At 33.9% G+C, this 22,901-nt stretch overlaps 1 protein-coding gene across 5 annotated transcripts in view; it reads left to right on the top strand.

The window, feature by feature from the left end:
• The window catches only part of LOC124356680 (synaptotagmin 1), a 136,400-nt gene that overhangs the window by 3,979 nt on the left and 109,520 nt on the right, over nt 1–22,901 (top strand). For 2 of the 5 annotated variants that reach the window (XM_046807819.1, XM_046807820.1), the window contains exon 1: nt 1,069–1,303. The exons of 1 other annotated variant lie outside the window; for it this stretch is intronic. The gene's annotated coding sequence lies outside the window, so the exon portion shown is untranslated. Of the gene's footprint in view, nt 1–1,067; nt 1,304–22,901 lie in introns of those variants that run through there. 2 more of the 5 variants (XM_046807821.1, XM_046807815.1) reach the window with 2 other exon arrangements.

The raw sequence follows: 22,901 nt of genomic DNA, 5'->3' as shown, positions 1-22,901 counted from the left end.
GGCGTTGTTCTCAATGAACCCGTGAGTGGTCACTTGAATTTTATTCTTTATAATTGAAGTCGGTCCCCAGGCTGCTCGAGGGGCAAGAAAGCGAATTGTGGGCAGTAAATTACCATACGGCAAGGTCACGTTACGGGCGTTGTTCTCAATGAACCCATGAGCGTTCACTTGGATGTTTATTCTTTATAATTGAAGTCGGTCCCCAGGCTGCTCGAGGGGCAAGGAAGCGAATTGTGGGTAGTAAATAGCTATAAAGAAAAGTCACGTTACGGGCGTTGTTCTCAATGAACCCATGAGTGGTCACTTGGATGTTTTATTCTTTATAATTGAAGTCGGTCCCCAGGCTGCTCGAGGGGCAAGGAAGCGAATTGTGGGTAGTAAATTGCCATACGGCAAGGTCACGATACTGGCGTTGTTCTCAATGAACCCATGAGTGGTCACTTGAATTTTTATTCTTTATAATTGAAGTCGGTCCCCAGGCTGCTCGAGGGGCAAGGAAAGCGAATTGTGGGCAGTAAATTACCATACGGCAAGGTCACGTTACGGGCGTTGTTCTCAATGAACCCATGAGTGGTCACTTGGATGTTTATTCTTTATAATTGAAGTCGGTCCCCAGGCTGCTCGAGGGGCAAGGAAGCGAATTGTGGGTAGTAAATTGCCATACGGCAAGGTCACGATACTGGCGTTGTTCTCAATGAACCCATGAGTGATCACTTGGATGTTTATTCTTTATAATTGAAGTCGGTCCCCAGGCTGCTCGAGGGGCAAGGAAGCGAATTGTGGGTAGTAAATTGCCATACGGCAAGGTCACGTTACGGGCGTTTTCTCAATGATTCCATTCATCCCTCGACTTTAGCAGGTGTGTCGCTTCTACATCGATAGATACAATCACGACTACCTCAACTAAGGAACATATTTAAGATTTTGGCAATCCCCATTCATTAATTTCACTTTCTCTGTAATTTGCGAAATTATTGTATTTAATAATTCCAGGAAGTTGCAAGATTGAGTTTATACTTCAGCGGTTTGCCGAGGGGCGCTGGTGTACTAGCGCATGCTGACCGGGCGTCCTCTATCGATTTTCAGACGCCGCCATCTTCGTGCGGGTTGCAGAGTTCGTATTACAGGCGACACTAGCCTTCTTTATTTTCGTTACATCCAGGCCCGGAAACCTCAAAGCCAGTGATCCGTCAGACTGTAAAATTGTGATTTATATTTAATTTTCCCCTCTGCAATGCTGCTGTGAAACGTCTCCACAGAAGGCTATTATATTCACACATTGAAGAGTTTCTCTCCGTCAAAGGTCAGTGAATTTTATTGCCTACTTACATACTATCAGATTAGCTGATTAAAACCTCTAGTAAAATAAAGTACGGTGTTTCTTCGCTGTAATAATCTGTATTTGCAGTATGTTTCTGTCATAACAAGAGCAAGCCTTGCCAATTAAAATTCAGTCTGTGGCCTACATAGGCTCGACCAATCGTAAATTTGAACGTGTGTGAACGGCAATCAATAGCTTGTAAACCCGAGATTATTCCACTACCACAAGTCCCGTCATTCTACACAGAACCCTGAGTGACATTGCTGGTTTATTCTTCACTTTGGAAACTAAGGTTATTGATCAAATTTGTTTTAAGCCACTATTTCTAAAATCAAGATATGGCTCGATAGTGTCATGTTAAAGACTGCAATAGCAATTCTTGCTCCAAATAGCAATCATTATTTTCATCATTTATTTTTATTGTTAGATTGAGGAAATATCAAAAACATTCAAAAAGATTATTTATTATAAAATATGTATGTAGCGAAATAAAATTTGCACTACTTATGAAAGTTGTTGGCCATCGTATTTGAAATCAATATATTTCGATCTTTACTTGTTAACCTCAAATATTTCAAACTATTTTATACTTCCATAATTATTATTTTTACATAAGTAATTAAGATCTAATATCTTCTCTCTGTGGATATTAAATGAGTGTATATGAGTAGCCTACACTCTTAGTTATCTCGTATCATTTTCCTCATTAACTAATCAAACCTATATAAATAGAATGATTTTTAATTTTAAAAGACTTTGATAATATACCCTGTAACTATAAGTTATTCTTATTTCTCTTCGTTAGTTTGTATGAATCTTATTAAAATACAATAAAAAAACGAGTTAGATTTTTTTAAGTATTCGTTTCTTCAAATGTTAATACTACTTATATATAATACACATACTTTAAAAATTATCATATTTAATTCTTAGTAAATCCAAAAAAGCTTTCTAGACTCCACATTTTTGTTGATTATAAAATCATATTTTTAATTCACCTAAATTTTGTTCTAAATGGTGAAGAAGTTAATTGAGTGGATTTTGATACTTTGATTATATCACTTTACCACGCAAAATTAAGTGGGGCTTTGAATATTTTACTCCGAAAAACAATTTCAATTTTGGACCTCATTGGTATACGTGAGTGGGCTGACACTGCGATGTTATCTTCACTTGGGAGGGTCACCCATTGAACTAAATATAAGACAATTTAATTATCTTAGTAAAATGGTTTAGCCTCAGATATTTTTGCGAAACACAACATTGAATAGATCGAGAATTTCAAAACTTTCGGGAAAGTTTTCATGTTGTAACCGGTTGTAAAGCGAGTTTTCGGTATAAAAGTTGTATGGATGTTTGTTTTTACCATAGTATGAATAAGTTTAAAATGTTATAAGAAAAATAAATTTACTCATTTAAAAGATACCTGGTGATGGATCAACTTTTCTTCATTGCATCTTCACAATATTATATGTAGTCTACCTATTAAAGCAGTATTTTATAAATTCTGAAAATACTCTTTACTTTGCAAGATTTGCCGGATAAAGCTGGAACCTATGCCCTTGACACAGTCTGTAGTAATTTGTATCAAATATACACGGCCAAACTGAATCATAACTGATACAGTCCAAGGTGCACTTATGGACCCTATACTACTATATGTATAGCAGGATAACATCAAAATAATAACAAGAACTAATAAAAAGGATGTGCAAAATGGTTTCTCTCCATAATCAGTTTCAATGTTCGAAGTCGAGGAGCTTGTTAGGATAAGTACTTATGTTAGGAATTTCAACTGCGTTCTCTTTCAGCTAATCAGTTTAGCGCTGATGCAGTATTCTGCTGTGGGTAGGTAAGGTGGGTCGGATGTCCCCGCACACAATACAGATCTAGAAAATTCACCAAATAATATATTAGAAGGAATAATTGTTGTATAATTTTCATATAACTTTGTAACGTATAACCTAATTACCAAAACTGCCAGAATGTTAAGCAGTTTTATGATGCTATGTAAATATGTTTTGCTATATATATTGCCCGTTAAACATTAGCTGTCAATTGCTGTTGTTACAATTGTCTAGTTCATGGATCAGTTGTGGCCAGTTTTATTCGCGCAATTGTGTGTGATCATATCGAATGCTCGTACTCGGTCTTCTATTTTATTTCCTCAGTGTATCATTGATTTTTTATTTTGCTTGCGTTTTAAGCATAACTTTTTTGAAACAAAGTATTTTAGAAATACTCTTCTATTCGAAATGTCAATTAAGTTAAGAGAAACAACTTGATTTTGTTGTATTCAGCATCCCATCTTATTTGAATGAAAGGTATTATTTCAATCTCCACCACTTATTTTGTAAAGTTTAAAATTTTTAAGCCAACAAGCGGAAGGAACATTTCTTTTATCTCAACGATAGCATTTAGTGTGCTCGTTGGATTGCCCCACCCAAATGATCCTCCTCCCTTGGGAGTATACATCCCAAACGATAAAATGATTCAATTTTTTCTCTTATTTCCAAATTCTGAACATCGTATACATCAATGGAAAAGAGGATAATAAATAACAAAATTTAATTTTTTTTGTATTGATCATCTGGGAATTAAAAAGCTCCGACCTAAGTTGTACATTTGACACATATGTTCTTCTTAAACTGTATGATTCTGGTATTTGGACTGGTAATTGTCGATCCCTTATTGGTGATGCACAGCCAACTCCAAAGTCTAGCTCAATAGTAACCAGAATGAGCATGACCTCATGTATTATTCCCTGTATTGTTGAGCAAGACAGATGCTCTTCTGAGAATGCACAAGGAAGGTACAGTCACGTTATAACGTAGAATTGACATGTCAAAGGCTCACGGTAGCGGCGGTAATCGATTAATTACTTCCGCCTCCTACCAAATAGCAGAGCGCTGCCGCACTCGGATATGGAGGAAAGATAAAGTTAAGTTGCCTAATTATTATTAGTCAATTTGTAGGAAAATGTTTTGAAGTTTGAACGTTGTTATCTCTCATTGTTATCTTCAATACACAGTGTTTGTATTAAATAGTTCGCCCACTACGTACTGTATTTCATTATATTTTATCATTCAAACCTTTAAAATATAATTATTGATTACAATATGTCATTGCTTGGCCTACCCAGTCTGATTTTTGACGACATATTACAACCCGCTACTGTAATCTTAGGTAGTGAACTTGTTATGTCAACACTACCACAGCTATAGTCTACAATGGTGCACGATAACACTTTAATATCTGCAGTTTACAATATTAAAATAATAGTAGAAAGGTTCATACACGTTTCCATGAGATATTCCAAAAATATATAGTCCGCACCTTATTTATTCCAACAATGCACCCCACAGTTACCACTAACCACCACATCTACACGCCCACATGCACCCTACAGTTACCACTAACCACCACATCTACACGCTACATGCACCCCACAGTTACCACTAACCACCACATCTACACGCCCACAAGTTCCACTAACCACCACATCCTACACGCCCACATGCACCACAGTTACCACTAACCACCACATCTACACGCCCACATGCACCCCACAGTTACCACTAACCACCACATCTACACGCCCACATGCACCCCACAGTTACCACTAACCACCACATCTACACGCCCACATGCACCCCACAGTTACCACTAACCACCACATCTACACTCCCACATGCACCCCACAGTTACCACTAACCACCACATCTACACGCCCACATGCACCCCACAGTTACCACTAACCACCACATCTACACGCCCACATGCACCCCACAGTTACCACTAACCACCACATCTACACGCCCACATGCACCCCACAGTTACCACTAACCACCACATCTACACGCCCACATGCACCCCACAGTTACCACTAACCACCACATCTACACGCCCACATGCACCCCACAGTTACCACTAACCACCACATATACACGCCCAGATGCATCCCATAGGCACTACTAACCACCAAATCTAAACGCCCACATACTCCTCTAACCACCACCACATGAGTTAGATTCATGCCAATTAACAAAGGTTCATTTCAAATTTAGTTTGTTAGGAAATGCACTTTGTATATTATTTCATTTTTAAAACTATATCTCGAATATTACTTTATCTTTAAACCTTATCAACATCAATTATAATTTTCTTATTATTACCTGTCAACAAGGCATAGTAGCCAAATGAGTGGACGTGTAACATTTCTTGTTGCAATGAAACAAAATGGACTCATTAAAAAAAATTGTATATACAATAACATTTTTTAGATTTGTGATGTATACTTTAACGTAATTGCAAATGGGAAGAAAGTTAACACCTGAAACTTCTGATATCTCCTATTCCTCGTTGTCCGATGATATTGAGGTCGCCTCTCGACGTGTCCGTTCCCAGACGTCCGAGGGGTATGTAGAAGTAAGTGGTGAGCAGGTTGGAGGTAAGCCAAGTGCAAGGAAAAGCAAGGAAGCTTTTATAATTGCAACTGTTGAATCTGCCGAGTCTCTAAATTTTGGAGACAATCTTATTTTGTACGTATAAATGTGGTATGACTCGTGGCCGAGACATATATTCGTAACAGACAAGAGGCAGAGATATTTGCCGAACTGGAACTCACAGGACGGGTGTTTACGAACACTTGCTCTCGCAGGAAGGAGTTTGTTTCATCGACAAATTGTCAAGTTAAATTTAAAGTGCTCAAACGCTTAAGGTAATAAAAAGCACGTTTAAATTGATTTCTAGAGTCTCAAGCATTTTATAGTGCTGACGTGTTTATGACATTCGACTGGATGACCGCTCATGAAAGACTAACAATCGGCGTTGGAAAAATGGCGTGAATGAACGTGGTGTGACTGAAAATACTGTTTTTTTGGCTAAGGTCTTGAGTGGAGTGCTTGCTCTAACCTTTTGAAAAAAAAAAAAAAACAAAAAAAAAATATTGCTATACATTTTTTTAATGTCCTTGCAATAAAAGATTTGAATTTAAAGTGTTTAGGAAGAAGTGTTTGCAGAGGAAAAAGATACGTACAGTCTAAATTCCCTCTGTTTAGAAATATACTTCAAAGAAGTTTTAATATTTTACGAATTTAGGCAGAGCACTTGGGCGAAGGGCATAGAAGATTATTATTGAGAGTTGCAAAATGGGTATAAATGAAATATCAGATAATTTTTTTAAGAGAATCACATACCATTTTATGCCTTATTCTGTATTCTGCCCGTCTTCATGAGCTACTGGCGAGGATCTCATCAAACAGAATATGGGGGAGAGTCGATACAGTACAAGGTCGATGGTACTGATAAAAAGTGCAACGGTCAAGATAGGTTCGGACCTGCGCTGTCTCTAACTCAGATTCAAAGTCCAACGTCTTAGAAAACTCCAAAAAAACATGAAATATCAGTTGAATGAATCATTTAAAGGCAGAATAAATAGACTAATAGTAAGTAGCTTTCAGAGTGTATACAAGGACTTTTGACTAAGCGAGAGCTAGTTTTACGTTACAACATGGAAAGTTATGATAATACCAATGAACGTTAATGAAGTAGTTTTGGACTTAATATTTTGATTAAGTCAGTTAAGCACTGTAAGTAATGAGGTAAAAGAGACTTGGAAGTGTGGAAGGAATTACAAAGGTTTGATTACGATTGGCGAGAGAGAAACCTAACGATGTCGTAATTTGAGTAGATTACGTGGAAATAACGTCAGCTTCAAGTTATTAATTCGTATTTTGTTACAATAACAAAGACTTCTCTGAACTGTTTCACTTAGTTTTAAATGCTTGAAAGTTTGATGCTTATTTCTTAGTCTTGTCTTTATCACAGTTGTTTGCTTGTTAATGTGACGTTCGATAACACAGGTCTGCGATAGAAATATTATCCCCAGTATAATCTGTGAACTTTATAGTACTTCATTTTATTATAGTATTTGCGGAAAAAATCTTGAATAAGTCTATCACTTACAGTTTTATCAAAATCAGCAATTACATTTTTTGATATTTGATATTTTCTTATATAAGGAACATGATAAAATTTGACAGCAATATAATATAATACATATCATTCCAAATGGATTATTGCAGTTAGCTAAGAAATGCTTTCAAAATTTAATATGTCAAGGTTTTTGTGATAGCCATTGATATATGTATTATATATGCTGAACTACAATCTACATTCTTAGCTGCATAGACTTGGGACTACCTAAGGACTCAGAGGACTTTTAGGGTTTAGACTGAAAGGAAAGCATCTTTTGGTTCCTGGTACTTACTTTTCTTGGTATCGAACTTGTGGAAAGGAGTGAGTTCAGAAAGTGACCTTGTTTTCTGCAAAGATATGCGTGAGTTTTTAATATAAAATGTGTTCCAGAGGAATGGAGACATTATTGACTCATTCAAAAGAAGCTGAAAGCAGTTTTCCTTCACAAAGGAAATAAGTATGCTGCAGTGTCTGTTGAACATTCGGTTCATTTAAAGGAATGTTAAGAAAATCTTGAACTATTGTTTCGAAAATTTAGTTATTCAGACCACAATTAAGAAATTTGTGGTGATTTGAAAGTTCTCTCTGTTAATGAAACAGCCGTGACAGAAAGCAACATTTTATCAAAAATGAGTGGGCAGTTAGTAAAACCTTGGGGCTGAGCGTTAAAAATGTTGAGAGATAAAGTTGTTGTTCATCCTAAATAGATATTACTCCCACCACTTTATATTAAATTGGAATAATACATGAAATAAGTAAAATTTAATATGTCAAGGTTTTTGTGATAGCCATTGATATATTAGATATGCTGAACTACAATCTACATTCTTAGCTGCATAGACTTGGGACTACCTAAGGAGAGTTACCAACTACCTAACTAATGAGAGTTACCAACTTTGAGAATTAAATGGAAACAAGTGAGAAAGTGGCATGGGTATCTTTTATCTTTTAACTTAGCTTTGTAGTACCTCATGTTCATAAGGAAAATACATTAAGAATAATCAAACGAGATTCCTATGTAAAAATAATTTTAATTGCTTGTCACCGATTGAATTACATACTATATCGCTAGTAAATAAAGATTCAATACAATATAGTCTTTTAACGTGCACCATAATGTCGTTCCTCCAAACTGTGATAATAAGATCGGCAGCAATAGTGATGAACAGCCAACAGTAAAGATCCGACAATACAGTTCCATCAGGTTTATGATCCTAGCACTCCAAGCATTTTATGGTGGCACTTCTCGTATTGTCCAAGTAGGAAGTTACTATGCCGTTTGTCACTGGACTTGTCAATGTTCACGACGTGGAAATCGTACAAATTTACTGAATGATAATTAAAAAATAGTTTTGTTACTTAGTTGTTTAATATTAGGGTAAAGCTTCTCGTAGTTTGCTGCAGCAAACCGATGGTTGAAGAGTCTATCAAGTCGCTGTGCGAGATAAAACTGCGCGCTTGCGCGTATGTGTTCTTTCATTCAAAATAAAGATAAAAATACACACTACCACATGCCGGGTGCATAAAGTATGTTGGATGAGTACAATTGGAACTTTACGTTGGAAACTTAAATTACATAAAATAATGATGGATTATTGGGGCAGTTGGAAAATTTTTAATTCAATGTAACTAATAACACTTACTAGTTTTCAATATAAGTTTATACGTTTTCAATATAAATTAAATTTATAATGGAAGCTCTGTGTATAGTATTAAGCTTACAATTATGTGTTTTTGGACGGCAGTATAATTTTGAGCTATTAGTTAGTGTCTTATGTTTTAACACCTGAAGAAGTGGATAGTTCCCGTCCTCGAAACGTAACAAATGTTTGTAACATAACGATGGCAAATATACGATAAACTCTGTGTGTATTGATAAGCCTAAATTTATTTGTTTTTGGACGGCAGTATAATTTTGAGCAATTAGTTACCGTGTTATGTTAATACACCTGAAGAAGTGGATAGTTCCAGTCCTCGAAACGTAACAAATGTTTGTAATATAACGATGGCAAATATACGAGAAACTTTGTGTTTATTATTAAGCCTAAAATTATATTTTTTTGTGGTGGTATCATTTTGACCAATTAGTGTCGTGGGTCTAACACTTGAAGAAGTGGATAGTTCCCGTTCTTGAAACGTAGCGCATTTTTGTAACATGGTAATGGCAAATATGCGAGATCCTGCTATTGATAAGATATTGTCCACGAATAAATTATCACGCGAAATGCCATAAGAAACTTAACAAGCCAATACGTAATTGGCAAGATCAGAGTGATTCAGCGCAATTAGGATGAAGAGCGAAGTCCTTGGCAGACGCAACTCGATATATTTGATGACCCCATACGTCATCCCTTTCCCATCCTCCATCACCCCCTCCTCATCACACTGTACATGTCATCCCTTCGGTCCCAAAGGGCGATGTATCAAATGCGACCTTTTTATACAGCTTCCTCTTTCTGAGCAGATAAATCAATTAATTATTTATTTTTATTTGGTTTTTAATTTTATCATATTTCTGAGGTATTTTATACCAAAACTGTTACCATTTTGGTTCACTCTGAATTATCTTCTATTCAAAATCATGTACGAGTACATTTCGTTGATTCGATTTTCTAAGAAAGTCTGTATAAACTAAACCTTATTACTACGATACTCTACGGTATTTAAATATAGAGTATTTAACTAGAGGAAGCTTATAATGTACAGTGTACTAATTAATTAATGTACATTGTTTTAATTAATTAATTTTCATTGTATAATCCTGTCTAGTACTACACATTAGCAGAAACAAGTATTAGATATATTATGTATAATATATTTTTATTTCCGTTTAGTTTAGATATTTTACAATTTCGTATCAGATTAACCACGGAATTCTTATAAAAACTAATTTAAAATATATACATTATGTAAATAAAGTCGTGATACGCCAGGATATATCCCAAACGGGTTGAGTTATCAATGTACAACTTTCACCATACTTATCAAAATACTTTTTTGGATCTTTTGGAGGATAACAAATTCCCCCTCCCATCATTTCATATTACATTTTCAAATTGCAACCCCTACCTTGTGACGTCATTTTAAAGGTCTATTCAATAGAAACACAATTAGACGAAGACACTTCACTACGAAGTTCCTAGCAAAGGTTTATGGGCATATAACTTCCTTACATCTCTGGGTGTAAATTGAGTCCTGATAAGCCTGAATATATTCCCAAATGGATTTAGATATCGATGTACAACATTCACCATACTTATCAAGATTCTGTTTTGGACTTTTAGAGGATAAAGAATTTCTCCCTCCTTTTTCATAGCTATAAGGAGATAACTTTAAATTTTCAAATTGCAACCCCTAACTTGTGACATGTCATTTTAAAGGTCTATTCAATAGAAACATAATTAGACGAAGACAAGTTCTCTACGACGTTCCTAGCAAAGGTTATGGGCAATATACTTCCTTACATCTCTGGGTGTAAATTGAGTCCTGATAAGCCTGATATATTCCAAATGGATTTAGATATGAATGTACAACATTCACCATACTTATTAAAATTCTGTTTTGGACTTTTAGAGGATAAAGAATTTCTCCCTCCTTTTTCACAGAGGGGTATAAGGAGATAACTTTAAATTTTCAAATTGCAACCCCTAACTTGTGACATGTCATTTTAAAGGTCTATTCAATAGAAACATAATTAGACGAAGACAAGTTCACTACGACGTTCCTAGCAAAGGTTATGGGCAATTAACTTCCTTACATCTCATGGGTGTAAATTGAGTCCTGATAAGCCTGAATATATCCAAATGGATTGATATCGATGTACAACATTCACCATACTTATTAAAATACTTTTTTGGACTTTTAGAGGATAAAGAATTTCTCCCTCCTTTTTCACAGAGGGGTATAAGGAGATAACTTTAAATTTTCAAATTGCAACCCCTAACTTGTGACATGTCATTTTAAAGGTCTATTCAATAGAAACATAATTAGACGAAGACAAGTTCTCTACGACGTTCCTAGCAAAGGTTATGGGCATATACTTCCTTACATCTCTGGGTGTAAATTGAGTCCCTGATTAAGCCTGAATATATTCCAAACGAATTAGGATATCGGTGTACAACTTTCACCATACTTATCAAAATACTTTTTTGGATCTTTTGGTGGATAACAAATTTCCCCCTCCCCCCCATTACATTTTGTAATTGCAACCCCTACCTTGTGACACGTCATTTTAAAGTTCTAGTCAATATAAACACAATGACATGATGACACTTCACACGAAGTTCCTAGCAAAATTTATGGGCAAATAACCCCTTACATCTCATGGAGTAAATTAATTCCTGATACGCCTGGATATATTCCAAACTGATTGAGATATCGACGTACAACCATACTTATTAAAATACTTTTGTGATTTTTTTGTGGGTACTTTTTTAATGTATGCTATATTTATTATTTGTAAGTTAATTTGTAAAATTTAATATTCCCAATATTTAGTACATTTCATGTTAAAGGTTTAATGTTATTTATTTTGTATTTGATGCATTCCGATCCAACTCACGATTAGGCCTATAATAACGCTCTACACAAGATTTCCTTCATCTCAAAAATAAAAAATCCTAATTGTAATAGGTACTCTATTATATTTCTGGTATGTTGTGGTTTACAACTAACAGTTGTAAAATAAACTTTATAATGTATCAGTGATATAGATGACATTTGTTAGCTTTACCCATTTAATTGACTTATAAAAATATTTAATTTACAGTTTATGAATAATAATTGAGCTACCATCTATGGACTTGTTACAGTTTTGCTACAATGAGCACTTATTTTAATTTTATTGCGGAACCAAGAGGTGCGCGAGGCTGTAAACCGTGTAGTCCGTATTCAAAACAGTCAGCATTGTACATTCTAATGTAATTCCCTTGATTCTGCTCTCGATATACATGTAAATGTATCGAAACTAACGAGTTCGTATTTTGCAAAATACACAAATATATGCATAACATTAATCCACGAATAGTCCTTTGTTTAAAGTTTGTTATTGACGATGGAAGGTTTGAAAGGATAACAGGATGAACATTTGCCATCGTTATATGTTATACAAGGTGTAACACAACGTTTCAAGGATTAGAATCTATCCTCTTCGTCAGGTGGGGGAGATATTAATACATACAAAAACAACGAACAGAAAGTATATTGTATCCCACTGTAGCCTGTGCTAGTGTGATGAGTGATTGTTATCCTCGTAGCTGTCATTTTTGCCCGGGACTTGCATCCTGTGCAGTGACAACGTCTGGACTAGACTCCAAGCAGCTCCTAGGTACGTTTTCTTTCCCTTCTTTACTTCTTTCTGTTCATTATTTTGTATGTATTAATACCTCCCCACCTGACGAAGAGGATAAATTCCAATCCTCGAAACCTTGTGTTATACCATGAATAGTACTTGACCCACCGGTTAATACCTGCGTATATTTTATATATATATATATATATATATATATATATATATATATATATATATATATACAATATACATATATTTTTATACATATATATACATTATATGTTAATATATATATATATATATACAATATACATATATTTTATACATATATATACATATATTTTATATATATATATATATATATATATTAATACAAATAAGAAGAACAACACATCATGTGTAAAAAAACTTTAAACATTTTTCTTATTAAATATGTGGTATAAATATTGACAAAACCTATAAGGAACACAAACAAAACACACAGTACCTAAATTTATTTTTAATTACAGAGGGTGTTACATAATTTGATAGTTTACAATATATAACATTATTAACAAAAATAATTCAGTATATTAATTAATTAAGTAATTGTATCAGTTAATTTAAAAGAGAAAAATGTTAAGTCTTAATTTAAACTAAACATAACCACAAATACCTCAGATTTAATTGTGAATGATGCTGGTTTTGAGGAACCCTCTGATGACTGAGGGTTATTATATAATATATTATATTATAATTAATACTTCCTGATGTAAGGCCACTATGGTAATTAAATTAGAAGCCCATGAAATTAATTAATTCCCTTTAATAATATTTATTCACTGACACATGTTTCTGCCATTACGTCACAGTAGTTAACTAGAAGTAACCAACACATTATAGCTCAATAAACTTTAAATTTATCATTTTGCACATTTATTCAGGTCTTATTTATTATTATTGTTTACTATTTTAACGTCTGGTAGTTTTATTTAATTTTCTAAAATATTTCGTGATGGTAATGGAAACTCAAAATTTTATAAGTACGCATAACGGAACTACATTTTTTAAATATTCTGAGACTAAGAATTAAATAAGATCTTTCAAGACATGCACGTGTCGGTGCAAACTTTTTACTGCTTGAATATTTTCTGAGAAATCTTTAAAGGAAAATTGCTGATTTCTTAGCTATACTTTTCAATTTATGGATAATCATTTTCATTTCATATTTTATTTTGTTACTTAGTAATCATATTTTATTTGTTGCCCTCATATTTTGTGTAAAATTCAGTGGCTGCCTATGAATTTCGAAGAAAAAAATCACATTCTTCTAATATTTTGTATTTAATACAAATTTTCACTTGCGTTAAAATGAAAATGAATTGTTTATTGCTAACTAAATCAGCCCATCTAACTATAAATGTATAACTAATGAGTATATTATAAAGAAACTCTATCGCTACTGGCTGAGATATTCTGCTTAGTTTTATATACATGGCTGTTAATAAATAGTAGTAAGAAAATCGTGTTGTAACGCTGTAATTAATAAAGTGATTTTGGAAACACTGAATTTTATTAGTCAGGACTATTGAAAGCAAATACTTTTGAAACTGTGTATCCAAAAAAAGAATGTCAGGTAACTGAGAAGCAGCAATTTTAGGTTTCATGATTTATAAATAAATCAATTACTGTATACCAGAAAGCTTGCGTCAGACATACCGCAGCTATAACGATTTCTGTGGGGGTGAGCGTAGGGATGAAAATAGACACTGCAACCCGGTCGTTTGTGCTCCATAACTGCTTCTGGAGTTTTCCTTCACTTGGTCAACATTTCTTCTTCGAATATTCGCGTTGTGTATTATAAATCACTAGGCTCCCCCTCCCTTAAAATAAAGGAACAAAACAAATTTGTTGACAAAGTGAAGCAAAGTTTTCTGATGTAACATATCGGGCTTGAGGTTTCATTTGTTTGTTTGCTTTTCACAACACAATAATGCTGTATAGTGGTCTGGCATAAAATATTTGTTCAGAGTTACAAAGGGCCTTAAACTGTCAATGAAAGCAATTTGAAGGGCTTGAATAACATTAATATATTAAAGGGGAAAGAGTAACTTCATCCTAAATGTGAGGAAACGACCAATTTATAAATCGGTCGATTGGCAACGAAAAAGTAACTACCGATAGCTAATTTCAGGTTAATTTTTTTACGTCACTTTAAAAACAGCTACAAATTCACTAGAAGAATTAATTTATCTCATGATACTCACAGTAGAAGCTTTAGCTTTCTATTCGACAAATTTCCATTGCTATTCATATTATTTTAAGATATTATAATTAATTTTGAGGTTCCAAACTAATTTTTAAGTAAGTGCTCTTTTAAAATGTATTTAACACTTTTTACAAGTTTTACAGCCTCATTTCCGCAAATATAAAATTTGAGTTAAATTGATAGTAATTACTTGTAGGTCATACTATTCTTGTATGAAGTGAAATTTTCAATAGTAAATATTTTTACAATTAGACTTCTTTATTTACAGTTTCTTTATCAAGCAGTTCTACAGTTATAGCAGGCACAGGATCACGTTCCCCACCAAATTTCCCAATTGACGACTACATTTAGAAGGGGGGGAGGCAACAACACCGTCTTTCATGGCCATTATATATATAGTATTCAACAAGAATCATGAATAAATTAGCGTCACAGGCTTTCACGGAATTCTCAACATCTCACTGCATGTTCAACATCACACTGCATGCTCAACATCACACTGCATGCTCAACATCACACTGCATGCTCGATACCTCATTGTATGCTTAACATCTCACTGCATGCTCAACATTTCACTGCATGCTCAACATTTCACTGCATGCTCAACATCACACTGCATGCTAAACATCTCACTGCATGCTAAACATCTCACTGCATGCTCAACATCTCACTGCATGCTAAACATCTCACTGCATGCTCAACATCTCACTGCATGCTCAACATTTCACTGCATGCTCAACATCACACTGCATGCTAAACATTTCACTGCATGCTCGACATCTCATTGCATGCTCAACATTTCACTGCATGCCCAACATCTCACTGCATGCTCAACATCTCACTGCATGCTCGACATCTCACTCCATGTTCGACATCACACTGCATGCTCAACATCTCACTGCATGCTCAACATTTCACTGCATGCTCAACATCACACTGCATGCTCAAAACTTCACTGCATTCTGAACATCACACTGCATGCTCGACAACTCATTGTATGCTTAACATCTCACTGCATACTCAACATTTCATTGAATGCTCAACATCTCACTGCATTCTCAACATCACACTGTATGCTCAACACCTCATTGCATACTCAACATCTCACAGCATGTTCAACATCTCACTGGCTCCCGGATTATAAAAAAAGGCGAAAGAGAATGCATTTTTTAGACGAATTTTTTATCTTGTCTTCCATTCTTTCAACTAGAATCCCTCCAGAAATCAAACAATACTGCATACCAAAATTAGTTTTTATATCCTCCCAATTCTAACGTCAGATTTCAAATCCTCATTACTTCATCCTTTTATACAGATTCTGGTAAAACAATCTTCACAATTAAATATGATAGAACCATCTCAGGTTCACTTTTTCCAATAACGTTAATGTCGTTTGATGGGTGATTCACAAACGTCTCTGGAAGTATGTCTATCTGCCATAATAATACATACTTGATGTTTTTATTAACGCTTGGTTATATCTTCTGATATGATCTCATCAAATGATATTTTAACAATTGGCGCGTGAATGTTTATTAAAACTGCTGTTTATTTTCATAGTGAGTAAATTGTTATCTGGATTTGAAACTTGAATTGTAAAACAGGTCGCTTGTATGAAAAATGGCCTAGGGCCATCTGAATACTACTAATGAAGTGAGTTGACAAATAAACTTAGTACTTAGACGAGTAAACCAATCAAATGGCTAATGACCACTCAAATATGAACACTAAGTATAAAATGAGAATGTGGTAAATGAAAAATGAAACTAACTAGTACAACGTAAGAGTACGCCACACCACGTGTCGCGTAACAGCTTCACTGAGGTTACATGTAAACTTTAAAACGTATATCTCATTTTATTCTCGAGATGTCCTGAGGACAATTACAGGGAAATCTTTATATCCCCCCAGCAGGCAAAATATAGCTGTTTCAGCCTACTGAATCATGGTCTTCAATGACAAGCCAGTCAAATTGCATCGTCGCACATGCACCTTCACAGAACTCATTCTTTTCTACGTAGAAATTAAGTGTCCCGCACAATTTTAAGTCAACAGATGAAACTCGAAATACTTTGTCACATAGTTCATTCTCATATTCTTTCACGAAATTAGTTCAAATAGTAAAAGTTCTGTTCAGCTAGGGAGGGTACTACGATGCAAGAGTGCACTAAAGTCAAATCTTGCCACCGAGCATTAACATTGACTTTCCTCTCTTTTTATTTATACTCTGTGAATAAAAGTTTCACGTTGAAATCTAAGATGATTGGATTCAGTTTAATTAAAAATGTATGCACTCTCCTATTTTTTCGGTCCTATCATGGTTACCCATAAGACAATGTAAAAATATCTACTAACGCTGACCCCAAACAAATGGAGAAGCATGCACCATCATCAAGATTTCAAATCTATATCAGTTCCTTTTTAGAGATATCGTACAGATACACAGAAATTAAATTCTTCCAGCCCCACGAGTGATAAGCTTCGATGAACCTCAGACAATAACTACTTTCTGAAAGTAATATGGACACATAAAACTGTATCTGGAAAGTAAAGTTATTAACAATGCAATATTACAAAAAGACTTGGTTCGTAAGCTCTTAATATATGATAATTAAGTAGTTCTAGTGTTTTAAAACTACATTAACTGTACTGTTCTCACAAGTAAAAACCTATCGTACTGATTATTTTATGGTTACTAATTGCTAATATAATTTTAAATATAATTAACACTCACTCTGTTATTAAGTTAATTTATGGTAGGTAATATCCGTGGAATAATGACGATTTCTGTCACCTAGTGCTGTCAATTAAATCTAGAGAAGGTGAAGTTGAAAACGGCATTGTGGGTGAAATGGTAAAGTAGTTTAGTGTGTCATTAAAAGCTCGTTCGGACCACAATCCCACAGAATGTGTCATTAACAATATTGAACTTGAATGGTGTCGTTTGTCTCGGTACAAACAAGTTTGTAGACCTCATTATTTCTAGAACTGGATCAAAGTTCTCCCCTACAAAGTCTTCTAATGGAAGTAACAGACTGATTAAATGAATCATCAGCGAGCACTTAGTTAAGTTTAGTTCGATTAAAATGTATAATAATGTCGTAATTTTATCAATTTTAGTATTCAATAAACAGAAAGTTTAATTTCGTTGTATTGCTTTATTAATTATTCCGTATCAAAATATGATTCAGGCCTACATTTATTTCATTGACCAACAATTTACATTATAGAACGGGTTGTGAAAATATTTTTGAATTATCACTGTTGTACTTTCAAATCACAGTAAATCGGAATAAATAATGATTATTAATTTTTTACGTGTATTATATAGCCCATTAAACTCTGATATATTTGTAACATTATTTATTTAAATAAATATATTTACAGTATGTTTCATTTGTTTTAATCTATTACAAGATATGAGTAAGCAACACTGTAAGTCAGGTATCCTTCAGTTACACTGAGCACAAATATCCAAGACTATATCTACACATGTGTGTTAAAATGTCATAGACTGACATATCTGTTAGATATTCAGTTTTGTACACACCTTTTAATTTTACTTGTTGCCACCATGGTTATCTATAATCTCATGGAGATCATCATGATTCACAATCATCAAACTCGATGTTTCTTATATATAAACTAGCTGTTTCCCGCGGCTTCGCACGCTTCACGTACGCTTTGCTCGTGTACGAGAACTTCTGGTTCAAGTGAATTTATATTTCCAACGCCGATGTAGAGTTTACCTTGTCGCAATCAAGAAAATCTGCCAAAAGTGTATGTCTGTAGCCATTGTACACGTACATGTACTTTTATTATAAAGTGGTCTAACACTCAAACTTTCAAGTTCATCCAGAAATTTATTTTTAAGGCAAATACACATCAAAACTTTCCTCCTTCAAATAGTGTTTGGCTATTTAATATACGTAACTGTCTCGTAATTTCAGTTTAATATGTGCAGGCGCTTTGAAAACATTTTGCAGCGCCGCCTGGTGGTGAGTTACATCAATGAGTATACCATATAAACCTTCAACGTGGAAAATACATATACATACAAATTTCCATAATGATCGGTTAAGTTATTTACGATTTTATATACAGACAAGCATTCATTTATATACATGCATACATATATGATGAAGCTTCAAGCCAAATTATGTATGAGTCAGTTCGTCTCGAGATGTCGTGTGGGACACACTGATGAACAGAATTGAAATTTATTCAGCCCTCCGATTTATAGCTTTCACTAACGCTCAGCCAATATCATTTTACTATAAATCTGATTACAAATAAAGATAAAACCAAAGCAATATCTAATTAAAAAAATAATAATAAGAACCCTGAAATAATAAGAATGTATGTAAGGTTACAAAACCCTTTTGCACAAATACACAATTTGTGTTGCTTTTGTGGAAGGAAGTTCAAAACCAATAAGCCCATTGATTTACATTACAAATAGTAGAAAAAATTTTGCTATGGCATTAAAATAAGTACGTAAGCGGTAATTTGTTTTATGTAGGTTATAACTTATCAAAAGATTTCAATTTTTTGGAGGGAGAGAAAGAAGAAGTTCAGAAATTTTTAACCCTTACCTATTTAATTAAAAAGTGATAAAGAAATCAGCAGTAACCATGCATGAAACAAACTTAATATAAATTGGATTGTCTGTAAAGAATTTTATTTTTTATGCTGTTGTAATGATGAGGATGTGGTTAAAAATCCAAATTTGATTTGGAAGCAAGTTTAGAGACTGTATTTATGTGTCATTAGAACCCTAGGTTCGTTCCTCAAATGTACAATGAACCGCTACCCGAGTTTACCCACTGAATATAACCCTTCTTCAACGTGATGTACCATACTAATTCACTGCACTTTATTAATTATTTATTCAGATACTTATTTTGTTTTATAAGATGTGTACCTACATGAATATTCACTTCTAAGCTTTTTTCGACCAAACAAGCGGGGTTTCACATGAAAATATATGCAATAATTGATTTTTATTTGTTATGTAATATGTATGTGTATATAAAAAATTATGTTTTATTATGTGCTTACACTTTTGTTATTTTCCAAAATAAATGTATAATACTTTGTTAACAATTTTGTTGCTGGCGCTGGAAAATTGTAAAGTAAAGTTAGGATTTTGTAAAATTTGCCATCGTTATATGTTACAAAAAAAGTATAACACAATTTTTGTGTGACGTAATATAACGAATAGAAAATTACCGAAATCCTATAAATGTTCAGTTTTTAATGTTTGATAATGAAGCTCAAAACCAGAATATTTTTGTGCAAATTGTGATAATGAAAGAAAGTTAATGTTAGAATCAATCTAGATGATGCTAGACAGGGGTGCCCAGCCCCCCCAAGGGCAATGGCGCATGCCCCCCCCCAATCCAAGTGTAATGCCCCTCCCAAAGTACCCCAATACCCAACCCTTTAGTTTTTAACATTAGTCAGTGTATGACAATAAAATTCACATCTTACATTTCTAATCTTCCAAAAGGACATCATTTACCTTTGGTCTTGTGAGGAATTCTTTCTGTTTTCATTATTGTAAAAAAATATATACCACTGTTTATTATCTTTTTTAGAATAGAAATAAAGTATCTTTTTGAATTTTGATATAATTTTTTGACACTAGAGCAGTGCACCCGTTCTTTGTACGGGAGGACTAAAAAGCAGTAAACAATTATTATAGTTTTTAATATTTATATGTTTATCAAAGTACTAGATTACATCAGGAATAGCTACATGACAAATATTTTTAATAGGATATTAAAAGGTCAGTAAGGGAGGCTTTGCCTTTTAAATGTTAAGGTTACTTATAAAAAGTTGAATAATAATATCATTGATAATTCTTTATTGCTAAAGAATATTGCATAGCAACTTTGGTAAACATATCATTACAATTTTGGAACGTTTATAAAAAGTTAGATTCCAGCCAAAAAACCAAAAAAGGATTGAAAAAGAAATGAAGAACTGAAGGTTAAGGTTATCAAAGGTTAAGGCAATGAAATAATAGCACTTCAATCTTCAATGTATATGTCATTTTAAAAACACTTTTATTTATAAGTAATTATACTGTAGTTCCAATAGCAATTATAGTCACTAGTCTAGTATGTTGCTGTCATGAAAACAATGAGATACAATTTACAGCTGATCATACAATACAATCCAAATAGTACAACATATTATAATCCAAATAGTGTTGTAAATTTTATTTCATAAAACGGCATGTATTAAAAAGTTTAATAAATATATTAATTTAATTTTGTTTCTATTATGGTGGAAGGCCATCATGTTTAACAATAACCAGAGTTTTCACAAGTGAATGGAATAAACATAGCTGTAAATTAATATATAATGTTGGCAAGTTTAGGTATTCTAAATTATTATAAATTGGAACAGGTTGTTACTGATGTTGTGTTGTAGGATTGTATTTACTTTTACATTACAAGAGTAAATAACAAAAATCTAACAAAATGTATCATTAAATGGTTTGATTTTTGGAATAAAGATATCATCTGAACAAGTACATTTTGTAAATTCTATCTACTAATACCAATAACAATAACAACTTTTACAAAAAAGAAAAAAGTAATAAAACATTACAATAGTTACTTGATTACTGTGTGGTAAATAGGGTGTAAATTTGAAAGGTTGAAATTGGCTTCGTTTGATACTTTTCTTAAATTTTTGACAAAAGAAGTTTTTTTCTTTGCACACTTTGAAAGTGCAAACCTGTTGATGATTTCTTCATTTGAGATCTGTTTTAGAATTTCTTTCTCGCAAGAAAGAATGAGCAAGCTTGAAAGCCAACTATCCCCCATGGTGCTTCTTAGACGATTCTTAACTATCTTCAACCGACTCATAGTTCTCTCAGCAGAACAACTTGTGACTGGCAGAGACAACAGTATCCTATAAAGTATACTGAGATGAGGGAATCCTGATAGATTCAATAGGCACCTGTATGGTCTAATAAATCCTCTTTTCACCCAGTCGTCAACATTTTTCTTTTTCTTGAACTTGTCAGTCACTGTAACGTCCTCCTGTTCTTCATCTTCATCATGGTCAGAACTTAAACTATCCTCGGGGTTAGCAGTACTGGTTCTCTCTGATTTCTTCTTCTCAGACATGACATCAGAAATATCTATGTCCAAGTGAGTAGCTTTGTAAACATCAATGAAGATGTCTAGTTCATCTACAATTAATTCCTTGTCTAGATTGTAGTATTCACAAAGATTCTCAATTGAAGATGGATTACATTTTAGGCCTTTTTTCTTATCATCTACCATCTTCAAAATTCCATCATGAGAAAAATATCCCATCTGCGACACCATAGCCAGAGAACTTTCTGGAAATCTGTCATTTAGCTGGTTGTAGAGAGAGTCTAGAACGTTGAAATAAATATCAACCTTTACTTTCTTAATAGGGTCTTCTATGCATTCCTCAATTGCCAACTCGTCCATGAATCTTTTCCTTTTTCTGATTCGTTGTCTGGTGGGTAAAGAAATGTTATGTTCTTCAGCAAAGGAAGTAATGCCACTTTCAATCTTTTCCCACGCCGAATCTTGGCGCATGAACGCCAGTTTTTCCTGTGTTTCTTTAATAACTTTTGGGACTATACTGTAATCAATGGTAGGTGACTGAAAACAAATTGATATGGGAGACAATATTTTGAACAAAGAAGATGCTATGTATATTGTGCTTATATTTTCAAAATCTGTCATTTGCTTTAGGAGGCCTATTGCTTTGGCTTTGGTGTTGTTGTCAGAATTCTTGTCAGTCGACAAATCTTGCAATGTATCTCTTATTGTTTCAAAACAACTCACAATGGTTTGAAGGGCATCAGTTTTACTCGACCAACGAGTAGTCTGTACTCTTTTTAAGCGTCTCTTGCTTCTTTTTTCTCCCTTTTCTAGATTTTCGAGCAAAAGGTGGTGTCTCCTGTGGCCTGACATGAAAACATACAAATCTTCCAAGAATGAAAACAAATTCCTCATTTGACAGCATATATCAAGGGACTGCTCTACAACAAGGGCGAACCTGTGAGA

Source organism: Homalodisca vitripennis, chromosome 3 (genome assembly GCF_021130785.1).
Source record: "Homalodisca vitripennis isolate AUS2020 chromosome 3, UT_GWSS_2.1, whole genome shotgun sequence".
In the NCBI taxonomy this organism is placed as follows: domain Eukaryota; kingdom Metazoa; phylum Arthropoda; class Insecta; order Hemiptera; family Cicadellidae; genus Homalodisca; species Homalodisca vitripennis.
Note: the sequence above shows the minus strand (reverse complement) of the source record. Positions and strands in the feature narration are given on the sequence as shown.